Below are 16,869 nucleotides of genomic sequence, written 5' to 3'. Positions count from 1 at the left end.
ATTGGCAGGTAGCTGCTTACCACCAGCCTGTGATTTCCTGCAATAATATCCCCCAGCTCAGAGCAGTCGTATACCGTTCCTGGAGGCAATTCTCCTGCTTCCTGTGATGTAACGGCCAGGCAGCTCCTTCTCTTCTGCTCTGTCGATGGGGCGTCACTGCCGATGTCATGTTGATTAACAAGCAGCTCACCATTAGGCTGAGCCAGCTGGCATCAACATGATATCGTCAATGACGCCCTGTCGACAGCAGAAGAGAAGTAAATGCTCTGTCAATGTCACAGGAAAAAGGAGAATTGCTACCTTGAGCTCTGGGCTGCAAGAGATCGTCCCAGAGCAGCACAGGCAGGTAGTGAGCACCTACCTGCTAGTAAGTTCTTAGCCCCATAGAAAAAACTCCTGGAAGTAGCCGTCCTTGTAATATAAAAATAACATTCTCCCCTCCTGCTTTGGTGCTATTCCAGCGATGTCTTGTTGCATTGTTATGGCCAAAACTAATATATGGCCGAAAATTATGCACGACAGCACACTGTGACTGCGTCTGCATCAGTATAGTTAATGGCCCAATCAGCGCATACATCCAAATCCGGTTTTGCGGGTTCAGACAAAATCTCCAACATCGCAATTGAGCATAGTGGCAAACGTGATGTGAATTCTGCCTCAGTAGCAGCGCTCTGGATGAGATTTTAGGAAATCTAATGCATACACTGCAGAGAATATCAGCAGACTAAACAGACCAATGCTTTGTATTTGACATCTGCAGCATGTCCATTTTTTTTTTTTTTGCTGTGATTGTTGATATAGATTTCACCCCTTTAAGCCACATGCACGTGCTCAGTATTTGGTCAGTATTTGACATCAGTATTTGTAAGCCAAAACCAGGAGTGGAAGAATCAGAGGAAAAGTATAATAGAAACACGTCACCACTTCTGCATTTATTACCCACTCCTGGTTTTGGCTTACAAATACTGATGTAAAATACTGACCAAATACTGAACGTGTGAATGTGGCCTTACAAAGCTATACAGATTTCACTAGAGCAAAAATGTTCCATGTTCAGTTGAAACCAGAAGTTTACATACACTATATAAAAGGACACATATTCATGTTTTTCTCAATATCTGACATGAAATCAGAATAAACCTTTCCAGTTTTAGGTCAATTAGGATTATCATAATTTTTTATATTTGCCAAATGCCAGAATAATGAGAGAGAGAATGTTTTAAGGCATTTTTATTACTTACTGCAAAGTCAAGTTTACATAAAGAGCATGCATTCAACTGTTAACATTTCATTTTCTTTTTTAAGTGAAACAAACAACAAATAGGACAAAATAACGGAAAACTTCGGTGTGTATAACTATTCACCCCCACCCCTAAAGTCAGTACTTTGTAGAGACTCTTTTTGTGGCAATTACAGCTGCAATTCGCTTTGGATAAGTCTCTATGAGCTTTCCACATCTTGTCACTGGGATTTTTGCCCATTCCTCAGGGCAAAACTGCTCCTTCAAGTTAGATGGTTTCTTCTGGTGAACAGCATTCTTGAAGTCTGACCACAGATTCTCAATTGGATTAAGATCTGGGTTTTGACTAAGCCACTCCAAAACATTTACACGTTTCCCCTTAAACCACTTGAATGTTTCTTTAGCAGTATGCTTTCGGTCACTGTTTTGTTGGAAGGTGAACCTCCGTCTTAGTCTCAAATCACTTACAAACTGAAATAGGTTTTGCTCAAGAATATCCCTGTATTTCACGTCATCCATCTTCGCTCGACTTGGACCATTTTCCCTGTTCCTGCTGCCAAAAACAGTCTCCACAGCATGATGCTGTCACCACCATATTTCACTGTGGGGATGGTGTTCTTGGGTGATAAGCTGTGCTGGTTTGCCACCAGAAAGCATTTATCTTGATGGCCAAAAAGTTCAATTTTGGTCTCATCTGACCACAGCACCCTCCTCCATACATTTGGGGAGTCTCCAACATGTCTTTTGGCAATCTCAAAATGAGCCTTACAGTTTTTGTGTGTAAGTAAAGGATTTTTTCTGCCCACTCTTTCATAAAAACCACCTCTATGGAGTGTATGGTTTATTGTGGTCGTATGAACAGATACTCCAGTCTCTGCTTGGGAACTCCTCGTCTTCTTCAGGGTTACCTTTGGTCTCTGTGATGCCACTCTGATTAATGCCCTCCTTGTCAGGGCTGAGAGTTTTGGTGGGTGACCCTCTCTAGGTAGGTTTGTTGTATTACCATGTTCTTTCCATTTGAAAATAATGGATTTGATGGTGCTACGGGGGATCATCAGAGATTGGATAATTTTTTTTTTATAATCCAACCCTGACTTGTAATTCTCAACAATTTTGTCCCTGACTTCTTTGGAGATCTCCTTGGTCTTCATGGTGGTGTTTGGTTAATGGTGCCTCTTGCTTAATGGTGTTGCAGCCTCTGTGACCTTTCAGAAAAGTTGTGCATATACTTCAGTGTTATGACTTCCAAAACACATTCATATGGGTAACATACAAATCAGGGTGATAAACACCTGTTTCTGAAAGGTCCCTGTTCAGACTATGATATGTAGCACCCTGAGGATTCGGCTGCTACAGGGGTATTACACCTCAAGCCAGAGGTGTGGTATTCCACTCCCGGGTAAGGATGGAGTGTGGAACTGAGCTCAGATAGCTGCATGCACTACATACATCCCATTTCCGGGGGACAGACCAACGGTACTCCCACCAGTTTATGTGCAGGTACGATAGTGTCTGTCCCTGGCTGGAGTGGGAGGGGGGTGGAACATCCCAGTAGTGTAGGGGCAGATAGGGGGAGCAGTCTGGGTAAGGCTAGGAGCTCATTGGGTGCTGGTCACCTGAGCTCACACATAGAGGGAGTATATAAGGTGGGCACCATCTTAGATCAGGGTCAGTCTGTCAGAGTTCAGTCAGAGGAGCAGAGCAGAGAAGCTCAGCCAGAAGGGCTGACAGGCAGTTGTGGTTCCGGCTGGGCCCAGCTCCAAGGCCAAGTCTGAGAGAGAGAGAGGAGTCAGAAGGACCCAGAGAGAAGAAGAAGGAACCCCAAGACCCCAGAATACAAACAGCAGGGTGAAGGGTTGGCACCCAGGGTACCGGATCCCAAGCTGGTGGAGGCCACTAATCCTCAGCCAGAGACCGGAGGTCGTGGGCAGGATCTGCCACGACCCTCACTAAATCCACTAGGAAGGCATACCAAGTATAGGGTCAGGGAACCCAGAAGAGGTGTACCCACCAAGAGACCCGAGGGAGCCGGACATAGGTGGATCCCTGGTGAGAACGGCCAGAAGAGAGGGAAAGTCAGACAGGAGCTCAGGACCACGCTCCAGAATTGCTTGGGGGTTGGCCGAGTCCAGGACCTGGTGGACGCAGCACGGCTCGGGTGGTCGCTTCAGGCCAGAGTGACCATATAACACCCGTAAGTAAAAACCCCTGAACTGCACAGCCCGACTCTGAGTCTTCTTGCTGATTCATCCTGCACCTTCACAACCACCATCCTCTACATCTGACCCCCTGAGGCTATACCCCTCCCGTTGGGGGTTATACTACCAGAGCTGCACACATACCACCAGCCTCAGCGGACCCTTCTGCAGCGGCGGCCTTTTGACCGCAAATCAACGGGTGGCGTAGTCGACATTAAGGACCTTTACCAACATCTGTAAAGACTGCCACACACTGAGTTTGACACCCTGGGCACGGACCGGGTCGCCGCCACTCGGAGACTACAACCCCCATCTGATCCGGTTGCGGGTATCCCCAAACAGCACTGGCCCAGGGGGCGCGTCAACTTTGGCGTAGTCGGCAGGATTTCGTGCCCACAACCACCGGGTACTGCGTGCCTGAAGAGAAGTTCAAATTTACCTTAAGAAGAAGTCTCCCGCCGGTTCCAGAGGGTCCCCGCCATGGGACGCCATCACGGATCGATTCCCGCCGGTTGCCCGCCATTTGCAGCTTTTTCCCGCCATCCACGAAGTTTCCCGCCACTGGGAGACGATTCCTGCCATTTCCAGAAGATTTCCCACCTTGGAAGAGCGGACGCCATTATGGGCGTGCCAGAGGGTGGCAAGAGGTCACCTCCCATCGTGGGCCAGGTCAAGGAATGGCGCCAAAAGCGGAAACCGCCCCCACCAACGGAGACTGTGATGCTAGAGATGTCCATCAGCGTGAGAGAACTGCCCCTGGAACTGACAATCACAAAGTTGCCCCGGGACCACCTTCAATGTGGGCGGAGACAGAACAAGAGAGCGAAGATGGGTGCAGCCTGGAGGAGTCTGGAGAGAGCGCACCCGGAGACAAGAAGTCTGGAGAGGACTCCGGAGAAGTCGTACCCGGAGATGGAAGGAGAGTCAGGCAGCACCGACCCAGTGGTCAGGAGCCTGCTGCAAGCAACAACCCCACTAGGCTTAGTGGAGATCCTGGCACAGCTCCCCCGAGACCGGGAGTGCGCGCAGACCGAGCTGGAGCGCCTCGCACGGAGGATGGCCCAGGTGCAGCGAGAGACGCTGACGGAGTGCAGCCGAGAGATGGCCCTGCAGGCAAGAACCCGCCAGCGAAGCACGCCACCCGAGACGAGGAGACAGACCGCCTCTGAGGATGGTGCAGGAGGAGTGAAGGCCGGAGACGGCGCCGAGAAGGGAGCTGGACAGATGGAGGCAGGTAAAGGGGACGTCACTACCCCGAGCCGAGAAACCGCGTGCCTGCCCCAGCTCCCCGTCGCAGAGCCCGAAATTCCCCCTGCCGTGCCCGTCGCTGCATCGTCACCGCTCCAGACAAGGCCTCAAGCAGAAGCCGCGGCCGCGACCCCTGTGACGTCACGCGCCTCAACCCTGAGCGCGGCAAAGCAGGAAACACCACCGGCCTGGTCGCAAGGTCTAGTACCCCCGGGCGCCGCAGTACCAACAGCGCCCTCTACCTCCACTGAGCCACCGGCCTGGTCGCTGGGCCAAGTAACCCCGGGCGCCGCCGTCTTCACGGTGCCCTTTACCTTCAGGGTGCCCCAAGCCTGGTCGCAAGGCCTAGTGAACCCGGGCGCCGCTACCACCACCGCGCCCTCAACGTCCACCGTGCCGCACCTGGGTGAAGACTTGTTTGCCCAGCACACGTGCCCGGATGGGCAGCCCTTTGTGTGGCCACCGGAGTTCCACCATCCCCGACTCCGGAAAGAAAGACCCCTAGATGAGCCCCTGATTCCGGTTCCGAAGCCCGTTAAGATCACCCCACTCTCGTTGGAGGAAGCGCAGTTTGCGTGGGACCCTACCGGAGGAGACCTCATGGGATTCACCCAAGAGACTCGGGCAGCCGCAGCTGAGCGTGCGGAGTGCTGCCGGCAGCAGTTAGAGGTCTTTGACCGGGAGCGAAGAGAGAGGCGGGTCCGAGAGCAGCGGCTGCAGGAACAGAGTGCAGAGCAGAAGAGCCGGACCAGGAGGAACCCCCGTGCAGCCCACGGTCCCCGTGCCACCGGGACTGTAATTAAATTCCAACTGCAGCACGGTTGGGGCTTCATCAGGGATCATCACACCCCCGGCGACGTCTTTGTCACCCGCAGAGACGTGGAGTCCCATCTGCCGGAGGGACACAGATGTCGTGACCTATATGTAGGGGACGAGGTCACGTTCACCCGGCACAAGTGTGCCAAAGGACCCTACGCCCTCCATGTACACCGGCTGACGGAGGAGGAGCTACGGTGTGAAGAGGAGCAAGAGGACCCGGACGGGTCTGAAGGAGGAGCAGGAGTACGCCGTCATTAAAGTACGGTAAAGAGACTGTACATAGTTACCCGTCAGGGTATATGCCATGCTGCTAACTTAAAATAAGGTCCCCGTTGGGACAAGTGTGAACTGTTCCAGTGTGTCCCATCTTCCCACAGGCTGAGGACTGTGAGCAGCCATCCCCTTTCCCCACTGGTCGAGGACTGAGAGCGGCCATACCTCCCCTTGTATATAGTTGCGCTTTCTAAGGCGCCCCCTACCGGTTTTATAGGAAACTGTTGTTTTTACTACAAGAGACTGTTGCACTTTACCCGGTCACAAGTTGCACCGTGGCCGGAGGAACAAGAAAGTTTACAAAAATGTTTATACGAAAAAGTTTTATGCTGATAGTATATATATTGTTTTATATGTTTATGTTTTATGAAAAAAATTGTATGTTTATGGATGTTTATTCTTTTACAGCCCGAGGACGTGCTGTGATTTACCAGGGGGGAATGTAGCACCCTGAGGATTCGGCTGCTACAGGGGTATTACACCTCAAGCCAGAGGTGTGGTATTCCACTCCCGGGTAAGGATGGAGTGTGGAACTGAGCTCAGATAGCTGCATGCACTACATACATCCCATTTCCGGGGGACAGACCAACGGTACTCCCACCAGTTTATGTGCAGGTACGATAGTGTCTGTCCCTGGCTGGAGTGGGAGGGGGGTGGAACATCCCAGTAGTGTAGGGGCAGATAGGGGGAGCAGTCTGGGTAAGGCTAGGAGCTCATTGGGTGCTGGTCACCTGAGCTCACACATAGAGGGAGTATATAAGGTGGGCACCATCTTAGATCAGGGTCAGTCTGTCAGAGTTCAGTCAGAGGAGCAGAGCAGAGAAGCTCAGCCAGAAGGGCTGACAGGCAGTTGTGGTTCCGGCTGGGCCCAGCTCCAAGGCCAAGTCTGAGAGAGAGAGAGGAGTCAGAAGGACCCAGAGAGAAGAAGAAGGAACCCCAAGACCCCAGAATACAAACAGCAGGGTGAAGGGTTGGCACCCAGGGTACCGGATCCCAAGCTGGTGGAGGCCACTAATCCTCAGCCAGAGACCGGAGGTCGTGGGCAGGATCTGCCACGACCCTCACTAAATCCACTAGGAAGGCATACCAAGTATAGGGTCAGGGAACCCAGAAGAGGTGTACCCACCAAGAGACCCGAGGGAGCCGGACATAGGTGGATCCCTGGTGAGAACGGCCAGAAGAGAGGGAAAGTCAGACAGGAGCTCAGGACCACGCTCCAGAATTGCTTGGGGGTTGGCCGAGTCCAGGACCTGGTGGACGCAGCACGGCTCGGGTGGTCGCTTCAGGCCAGAGTGACCATAAGAACACCCGTAAGTAAAAACCCCTGAACTGCACAGCCCGACTCTGAGTCTTCTTGCTGATTCATCCTGCACCTTCACAACCACCATCCTCTACATCTGACCCCCTGAGGCTATACCCCTCCCGTTGGGGGTTATACTACCAGAGCTGCACACATACCACCAGCCTCAGCGGACCCTTCTGCAGCGGCGGCCTTTTGACCGCAAATCAACGGGTGGCGTAGTCGACATTAAGGACCTTTACCAACATCTGTAAAGACTGCCACACACTGAGTTTGACACCCTGGGCACGGACCGGGTCGCCGCCACTCGGAGACTACAACCCCCATCTGATCCGGTTCCGGGTATCCCCAAACAGCACTGGCCCAGGGGGCGCGTCAGATACGCCTTTCTCTGACCCTCGTCTATCCCTGCCTGACCACAGAAGTTGGCACCCTAAGATAACTCAATGGTGCCCCCACTTGATGGCGACTTACCCTGAATATCCTTAGCAGCTTCTAGAATCTCTAGAGAAGCAGTTCCCTAAGGAGAAAATGAATCACACAGAAAACAACTGCAATCAACACACACTTCAGCAAAATGAATGAATCCAGCAAAGTCTATCACTAGCAGAAACACCAGTAGGAGAAGGCATTTAAAAGCTGCACCCGACAGGTGACAGGACAGACAAACAGAGTAAATAAAAAACACCTGTTACCCAAAACCAACAGAAACAAAGATAATAGAATTAAAACACCCAAAGAAAAGGTGTATATGTTGTGGCTCAGCGGGAAGAGACGCCGACCACAGTACACAGAATCAAGAGTCTGAATCCAAAAGCATGACAGACAGATCATGTGACACTTAGATTGCACACAGGTGGACTTCCTGTCACTAAGCATGTGATTTATGAAGATAATTGCTAGCACCAGAAATTTTTAGAGGCTTCATAGCAAAAGGGGTGAATACATACGCTCATGCCAAGTTTTATTTATTTGATACCATAAATTTAATTTATGCCTATATTTTTCTCGCTTCACTTAACCAACTTAGACTATTTGCGCTTATGCATCACTCACAAATCGGATTACAAAAATATTTAACCCCTTAAGGACGGAGCCGATTATGTCCTTAATGACCATTTAACATAAATAGCTGATTCAAACAATAGGTCATTTTCTAATGTCTCATTCCATTTAACCCCTTTACTCCCGAGGGTGGTTTGCACGTTAATGACCAGGCCAAATTTTACAATTCTGACCGGTGTCACTTTGTGAGGTAATAACTATGGAACGCTTCAACGGATTCCACTGATTCTGAGATTGTTTTTTCATGACATATTGTACTTCATGATAGTGGTAAAATTTCTTTGATATGACTTGCATTTATTTGTGGAAAAAGCAGAAATTTGACAAAAATGTTGAAAATTTTGCAATTTTCAAACTTTGAATTTTTATGCCCTTAAATAAGAGAGATAAGTCACACAAAATAGTTAATAAATGACATTTCCCACGTGTCTACTTTTACATCAGCACAATTTTTGCAACAAATTTTTTTTGTGTTAGGAAGTTATAAGGGTTAAAATTTGACCAGCGGTTTCTAATTTTTCCAACGAAAATAACGAAACCATTTTTTTAGGGACCACATCACATTTGAAGTGGCTTTGAGGGGTGTACATGACACAAAATACTCAAAAGTGACACCATTCTAAAAACTGCAACCCGCAAGGTGCTCAAAACCACATTCAAGAAGTTCATTAACCCTTCACGTGCTACACAGGAACTGAATCAACGTGGAAGGAAAAAATGAAAATGTAACTTTTTTTCACTCAAATTTTACTTCAGGTCTAAAATTTTTAATTTTCTCAAGGGTAACAAGAGAAAATGGGCCCCAATATTTGTTGTGCAATTTTTCTTGAGTATGGGGGAAAACCACTGTTTAGGCACATGGCAGGGCTTGGAAGGGAAGGAGCGCCATTTGACTTTTGAATGTAAAATTTGCTTGAATAATTAGCGGACCCCATGTCACATTTGGGGAGAACCTGATGTGCCTAAACAGTGGAAAACCCCAACAAGTGACACCATTTTGGAAACTAGACCCCTCAGGGAACTTATCTAGATGTGTGATGAGCACCTTGAACTCCCAAATGCTTCACAAAAGTTTATAACATTGAGCCATAAAAATAAAATTTTCACATTTTTCCCACAAAAATGTTTTTCAGCCCCCGATTTTGCATTTTCATAAGGATAACAGGAGAAATTGCACCATACAATTTGTTGTACAATTTCTCCTGAGTAAGCATATACCCCATATGTGGGGAAAAAACACTGTTTGGGCACACTGAAGGGTTCGGAAGGGAAGGAGCACTGTGTGACTTTTTGAACGCAAAATTGGCTGGAATCGAGAGCGGATGCCATGTCGCATTTGGAGAGCGCCTGATGTGCCTAATCAGTGGAAACCACCCACAAGTGACCCCATTTTGGAAACTACACCCCTCAAGAATTTTATCAAGTGGTATAGGGAACATTTTGAACCCCCAGGTACGACACAAAGTTTGATAACATTAGATCATCATATTGAATAAATTGTCATTGGTGTTGAGTGCAAGTGCTCACTACTTGAGCTTGCATCGGGTACTCGGGTATGCACCAAGTATTGAGGGTGCTCGAGTGACATGCTCGAGTGCCCGTCCCACATGTTTCATGGTTGTTAGACACCCAAAAAAAACATGCGGGGATTGCTCGTATAAGGCAGGCAATCCCCGCATGTTTTTTTGGCTGTATAACAGCTGCGAAACATATGGGGCAGAGACTCGAGCATGTCACTCAAGCACCCGCGATACTCAGTGCATACCCGTTCACCCGATGCAAACTCAAGTAGCGAGCAATTACGCTCAACACTAGTCGCCATATCGTCATCATTTTTTTTTCCTTACTTTTGAAAAAATCCCAATCCCAACCCTAACACAACCCTAACCCTAATCCTAACACAACCCTAACCCTAATCCTAACACAACCCTAACCCTAATCCTAACACAACCCTAATCCTAACCATAACACAACCCTAACTTTAACACAACCCTAACCCTAATCCTAAACCTAACCCTAACACAACCCTAACCCTAACACAACCCTAACCCTAATACTAACACTAACACAACCCTAATCCTAAACCTAACCCTAACCCTAACTCTAACTGCAAAGAATGGAAAAAAATATTTTAGAATTTTTATTTACCTAAGGGGTGGACAAGGGGGGTTTGATTTATTATTTTTTTTATTTTGATCACTGTGATAGACCCTATCACAGTGATCAAAAGGAACCAATAGGGACAATTCCCTGTTGTTGCAGCAAGATGCTGGAGGGCCGGGGGACGATCCGGGGGAGATCAGGGGACAGTGGAGGTACCGGGAGGGCTTGGGGGGCTTCATTTCTCTCTCCTCTGACAAGTACAGTGCCTACAAGTAGTATTCAACCCCCTGCAGATTTAGCTGGTTGACACATGCGGAATTAACTTGGCATTGTGACATTTGTACTGTAGATCAGCCTGGAAGTGGGAAATGCACTGCAGCAAATTTTTTTTTTTTTTTTAAAACGTTAAAAGTTAATTCAGAATGTCATTTATTATTCAACCCCTCAAACCACAAGAATTCTGTTTGGTCCCCCTAAAGTATTAAGAAGTAGTTCAGGCACCAAGAATAATGAGCTTCACATGTGTGGATTAAAGATCTCTTTTGCCAGCCTTTTCTGACTATTTAAGACCCTCCCCAAACTTGTGAACAGCACTCAGACATGGTCAACATGGGAAAGACAAAGGAGCTTTCCAAGGCCATCAGAGACAAGATCGTGGAGGGTCACAAGGCTGGCAAGGGGTACAAAACCCTTTCCAAGGAGTTGGGCCTACCTGTCTCCACTGTTGGGAGCATCATCCGTAAGTGGAAGGCTTATGGAACTACTGTTAGCCTTCCACGGCCTGGACAGCCTTTGAAAGTGTCCTCCCGTGCCGAGGCCAGGCTTGTCCGAAGAGTCAAGGCTAACCCAAGGACAACAAGGAAGGAGCTCCGGGAAGATCTCATGGCAGTGGGGACATTGGTTTCAGTCAATACCATAAGTAACGTACTCCACCGCAATGGTCTCCGTTCCAGACGAGCCTGTATGGTACCTTTACTTTCAAAGCGTCATGTCAAGGCTCGTCTACAGTTTGCTCATGATCACTTGGAGGACTCTGAGACAGACTGGTTCAAGGTTCTATGGTCTGATGAGACCAAGATTGAGATCTTTGGTGCCAACCACACACGTGACGTTTGGAGACTGGATGGCACTGCATACGACCCCAAGAATACCATCCCTACAGTCAAGCATGGTGGTGGCAGCATCATGCTGTGGGGCTGTTTCTCAGCCAAGGGGCCTGGCCATCTGGTCCGCATCCATGGGAAGATGGATAGCACGGCCTACCTGGAGATTTTGGCCAAGAACCTCCGCTCCTCCATCAAGGATCTTAAGATGGGTCGTAATTTCATCTTCCAACAAGACAATGACCCAAAGCACACAGCCAAGAAAACCAAGGCCTGGTTCAAGAGGGAAAAAGTCAAGGTGTTGGAGTGGCCTAGTCAGTCTCCTGACCTTAACCCAATTGAAAACTTGTGGAAGGAGCTCAAGAATAAAGTCCACATGAGACACCCAAAGAACCTAGATAACTTGGAGAAGATCTGCATGGAGGAGTGGGCCAAGACAACTCCACAGACCTGTGCCGGCCTGATCAGGTCTTATAAAAGACGATTATTAGCTGTAATTGCAAACAAGGGTTATTCCACAAAATATTAAACATAGGGGTTGTATAATAATTGACCCACACTTTTATGTTTAAAATTTAATAAAATTCAACTGAGCAACATAACTTTTTGGTTTGTAAGATTTATGCTTCTGTTCATAAAACCTACTCTCGTTTGCAGTTTGAAGGCTCTAACTTATTTGCATCTTATCAAACCAGATAAATCTGCAGGGGGTTGAATACTACTTGTAGGCACTGTATATCGTGTCAGAGGAGAGAGAAATGATTGTAACCACAGGCACACTTTTTTTTTTAAATACGCACTGCTCAATACAATGATGAAGTAAGTCACCAAACACAAGAAAATAGACTTTTGATCACGTGACAGAGGACCGTAAAAACCGGCCCTGATCATATTCTCCAGGGTCTCAGCTACCCCCGGTTGCTGAGACCCCGGAGAATTTCCGACTCTGGCGGGCGCTACAGCCTTATTCCTCAGTGACGCATTTTCACCGTGCTGAGGAATAAGTACCCTTAACTGCCGCCGTGAAAATGCGTTATGGCGGTCATTAAGAGGTTAAACACAGGTTGCAATGTAACAAAATAGGTAAAATGCCAAAGGGGGGTGAATACTGTGGCAAGCCACTGTATGTGTTTCACCCAATCACCTTCCTTCTCCTGAATATCCTCAATCCTCTGGAATTCTGTGCCCCAAGACGTCCCATTATCCATCAACATTCAGAGCTTTCAGAAGGAACTTGAAAACCCATCTCTTCAAGATGGCTTACAGCCTGCAATAACCCACCTCACCATCACTGAAGCTGCGGTAACCCTATAACCTAATGTCTCCTTCTACAATATCCTATAGACTGTAAGTCTACCAAGGCAGGACACTCTCCCTTCTATACAAGTCTGTCATTGTTAGTTTGTTCACTGTAATTTATATTGGTATATTGTATGTAACCCCTTCTCATGAACAGTACCATGGAATAAATGGTACTCTAGGAATAAATAATAATAACTCTACATATGTGCACATTATATCCACGGTAAAACATGCCATAGATTTGCCCAAATTTCATGAACGTCTCTGCTGTCAATCACAGTGCTGGTGGCAGGACAGAGGAGATAAAAAGTGAATATCCTGTAAACTACTTTCTTAAAAGATAACTGGAGTCAGGAAACATTCCAACAAGTACTGTGAGCATTCCAGTGGTGTCGGCACTGGTTCTCCCAGAGATCCTGTGGAATTGTCACCCGATCCCTGTGGCAAATCAGCGGCCACAAGGATTGCGTGACATAATGTCACGTGAGCCCCCGGAGAGCCAGTGCGGACACTACTGGAACTGTGGTAGCACCGAAAGTGTTTTTATTTTAAAAGGGGTGAAAATACTGATTGACAAACGGTTGTTTGAGTAGTGGACAACCCCTACAACCAGTTCCTAGACACAGTCTATATATTTAATTTCGAACTGACGTTGCTGCAGTCAAACAGCTTGCATCTGCTAAAGTTACATCCCAACATTGCATTTCCGCTACAGATATATAAAGTTGCAAAAATGATGCAGATAAGACACACTGAAGTATGAATTGATGAATTGAGGTGCAATCTACAGAGCTGGTCAATTTACATTGAAGAAATCTTGACTATAAATATCTGCAATCTCATGCACAATGCTGGTACTATAAAACTGTTGATTTTCCCTCTGGAAATGTGGGTTCGCTATGTGGGAGCATACCCTAAGGGTAGTTTCAACCCAGTGTTTAGAATTAAGTTATTCTGTTACATTGTAAAACTCAAGCCGTAATCATATTTGTCATATGATGAATACAACTGATGAGGTATAGGGGTTCACTGCACCAATGATTATTGGGGATGCCAATATTTATAGCCTACACAGTAACATTTATCAGTCATCCTTCGGTGGTATAACAACGGCAGTCCTCCTATCTGCTCCCTGTTCAGAGATGAATACAACTGTATTCAGTTTAGGCAAGCATCTGTGATGCTAAACTGTTATGATTGTGTAACAACGCACTCCAGAAAATAGGTAACAAACTAAAAATTGCACCTGACCCTGTCGGTTCCTATACAGACTAAAGATTCTGACCAGCAGTCCCTAAAGGTTCCTGCGTGAGCAGAGATAGCCTCAACCACAGACTAGAAGATGGCAGCTTGGACCTAAACTACCTGAAAGGCTGTTGAGCACATCACGTTCCGCCTAAAGAACTGAAGGGCAGTGCAGAGAGTAAGGCTATGTTCATGCTATACGCTTTTTCAGCGTTTTTTTCTGCAGCAAAACCTGATCTCTTGGCAGGAAAGATGCTGCGTCAAAAGCATCATATTAACCAGAATTACAAATGTGACAGTGGGGGGAAGTGAATTGTTCAGGAATAGTTTTTCTAAGACACTGGCAGTGCATTGAGTTTGTAGGACACTATTTATTTTCACACTACCGTCTGCCATTGAGTTGCTCAGAGTTTGTTCAATTTCACACCTCCATGGGCCACAGGCATTATTCAATCTCACACCTAGGTGAGCCAATGTTTACACTCTACACATAACTAATTTAATTAAACTCCTAATCCAAAATGCCATCTTATGTGACAAAGACAAGATGTTAAAATCACAAAAATAAATAAGTTTCACATACTACTGTACTTTTTTTTCACTAAAAACGCAGCAAAACCTGATAGCTATGTTCACACTAAGCGTTTTTTTCCACGTTTTTTCACCACCCATTACTTTCAATGGGTGAAAATCGCTGAAAGACGTGACATGCTCTATTGTGCAAAAAAAACATGCAAAGCACAAAATACTGATGAAACAAAAACCAAGGTGTGTGCATGAGATTTCTGAAATCTCATAGACTTTGCAGGCACAGTAAAACGCAGCTGAAAATTTGCATAAAAAAACACTGAAAAAACGCCCAGTGTGAACTTAATTATCTACAAAAGGGAAAGTATGTTTGAAAAAAGGAAAGATTCCAGAGTGACTAAAGATAACCACAAAATACAAAATAAAGTATAAAGTACGTACTGTTAGATTATATGCTGCCTACTTCCTAAAAAGAAACAGAAGGAAGGTGCAAAGTAAAGAACAGAAACAGCAAGAAACCCTAGCTGGAATTTCACTGACTGGCTTTGAGCTATAGCAGAATGGCTGAACATCCAAAAGAAATACCCGCAGGGAGAAAGCATATATAGCCCCGAAAGGTGATAGGGCAGGCAAATAAATAAATGAAAATACTGGTTAACCTAAAAAGACTAAAGCTACGATAACAGACAATAAATATCAGGAGAAAAGGTGTAAATGCTGTGGCTCAGCGGATAGAGAAGCTGACCACAAAGCTCAAGGGTTTGAACCCAGACGCATGACATAAACAACCTGGACTTCTGACTGATGCATTTTGCTTGTTCTACGTCAGAGCTTCAATATGCAACCGTTGTCATAGATTAAAGGGCATCTGTCAGTAGCATCAACCCTCCTAAACCATCTATATGGGCATGTAAGTCATAAAAAGTTGAATAAAATGATATTTTGATATCTGAGATCTGATGTCTTATTCCAAAGAAATCCATGTTTTCCTTCTATGTAATTGAGCTATTTAGAGCTATGGGTCAGACACTGAGCTGCATGAGAGACTGCCTCCAGAGATTAGTTTAAGTAACAGGGGGTGTTGCCATTGTGAGACCTGTAGATCTGGAGAATAGACTGTCAGTCATTACATGTCTTATGCTGGTAACACCTCCCTCTCAGAAAGATCTAGGTCCGGCCCATTGATGTTACCCACTCATTTCAGGGGCGGAACTACCGCCCGTGCAGCCGGTTCATTGAACGGGGGCCCCGAGGGAGAGGGGGCCCCTCCAGCAGGGCCGCCATCAGGGCATGACTGCCCTGACTCCAGTATGGGGCCCAGCTGGTAGGGGCCCCCTTGGGGGCCCCCCTCTTGTGCGTCTCTCTCCTCATGGGGCCCCCGGCCCCATGCTAAGCGCCGGGTCCGGGACATCTCAGCGCTGCGCTGCGCTGCTGCGGCAGCGCTTTCATGATTCCCCTGACTTCCGGTCATGTGACGGCGCCGTCACATGACCGGAAGTCAGGAGAACCTGGTGTCAGCGATTTGGACGAGCGCCAGGATTCTGCAGGGATCGCATGGGGGTAAGTATAACAAGTTTTTTTTTTTTTTTAAATACAATTTACTAGGAGTGGGGGGAATGGGAGATGCACATGTGGTGGAGGGGGATGAGAGAGGTGCACATGTGGGGGAGGGGGATGAAAGAGGTGCACATGTGGGAGAGGGGAATGAGAGAGGTGCACATGTGGGGGAGGGGGATGAGAGAGGTGCACATGTGGGGGAGGGGAATGAGAGAGGGGCACATGTGGGGGAGGGGGATGAGTGAGGTGCACATGTGGGGGAGGGGGATGAGAGATGTGCACATGTGGGGGAGGGGGATGAGAGATGTGGACATGTGGGGGAGGGGGATGAGAGAGGTGCACATGTGGGGGAGGGGAATGAGAGAGGTGCATATGTGGGGGAGGGGGATGAGAGATGTGCACATGTGGGGGAGGGGGATGTGGACATGTGGGGGAGGGGGATGAGAGAGGTGCACATGTGGGGGAGGGGGATGAGAGATGTGTACATGGGGGAGGGGGATGAGAGATGTGTACATGTGGGGGAGGGGGATGAGAGATGTGCACATGTGGGGGAGGGGGATGAGAGATGTGCACATGTCGGGGAGGGGGATGAGAGATGTGGACATGTGGGGGAGGGGGATGAGAGATGTGCACATGTGGGGGAGGGGGATGAGAGATGTGGACATGTGGAGGAGGGGGATGAGAGAGGTGCACATGTGGGGGAGGGGAATGAGAGAGGTGCACATGTGGGGGAGGGGGATGAGAGATGTGCACATGTGGGGGAGGGGGATGAGAGATGTGGACATGTGGGGGAGGGGGATGAGAGAGGTGCACATGTGGGGGAGGGGAATGAGAGAGGTGCACATGTGGGGGAGGGGGATGAGAGAGGTGCACATGTGGGGGAGGGGG

The sequence above is a fragment of the Phyllobates terribilis genome, unplaced genomic scaffold (genome assembly GCF_046119375.1).
Source record: "Phyllobates terribilis strain yellow unplaced genomic scaffold, ASM4611937v1 Scaffold_5__5_contigs__length_657084704, whole genome shotgun sequence".
Lineage (NCBI taxonomy): Eukaryota > Metazoa > Chordata > Amphibia > Anura > Dendrobatidae > Phyllobates > Phyllobates terribilis.
The sequence above is the reverse complement of the archived record's forward strand: the minus strand, read 5'-3'. Positions refer to the sequence as shown.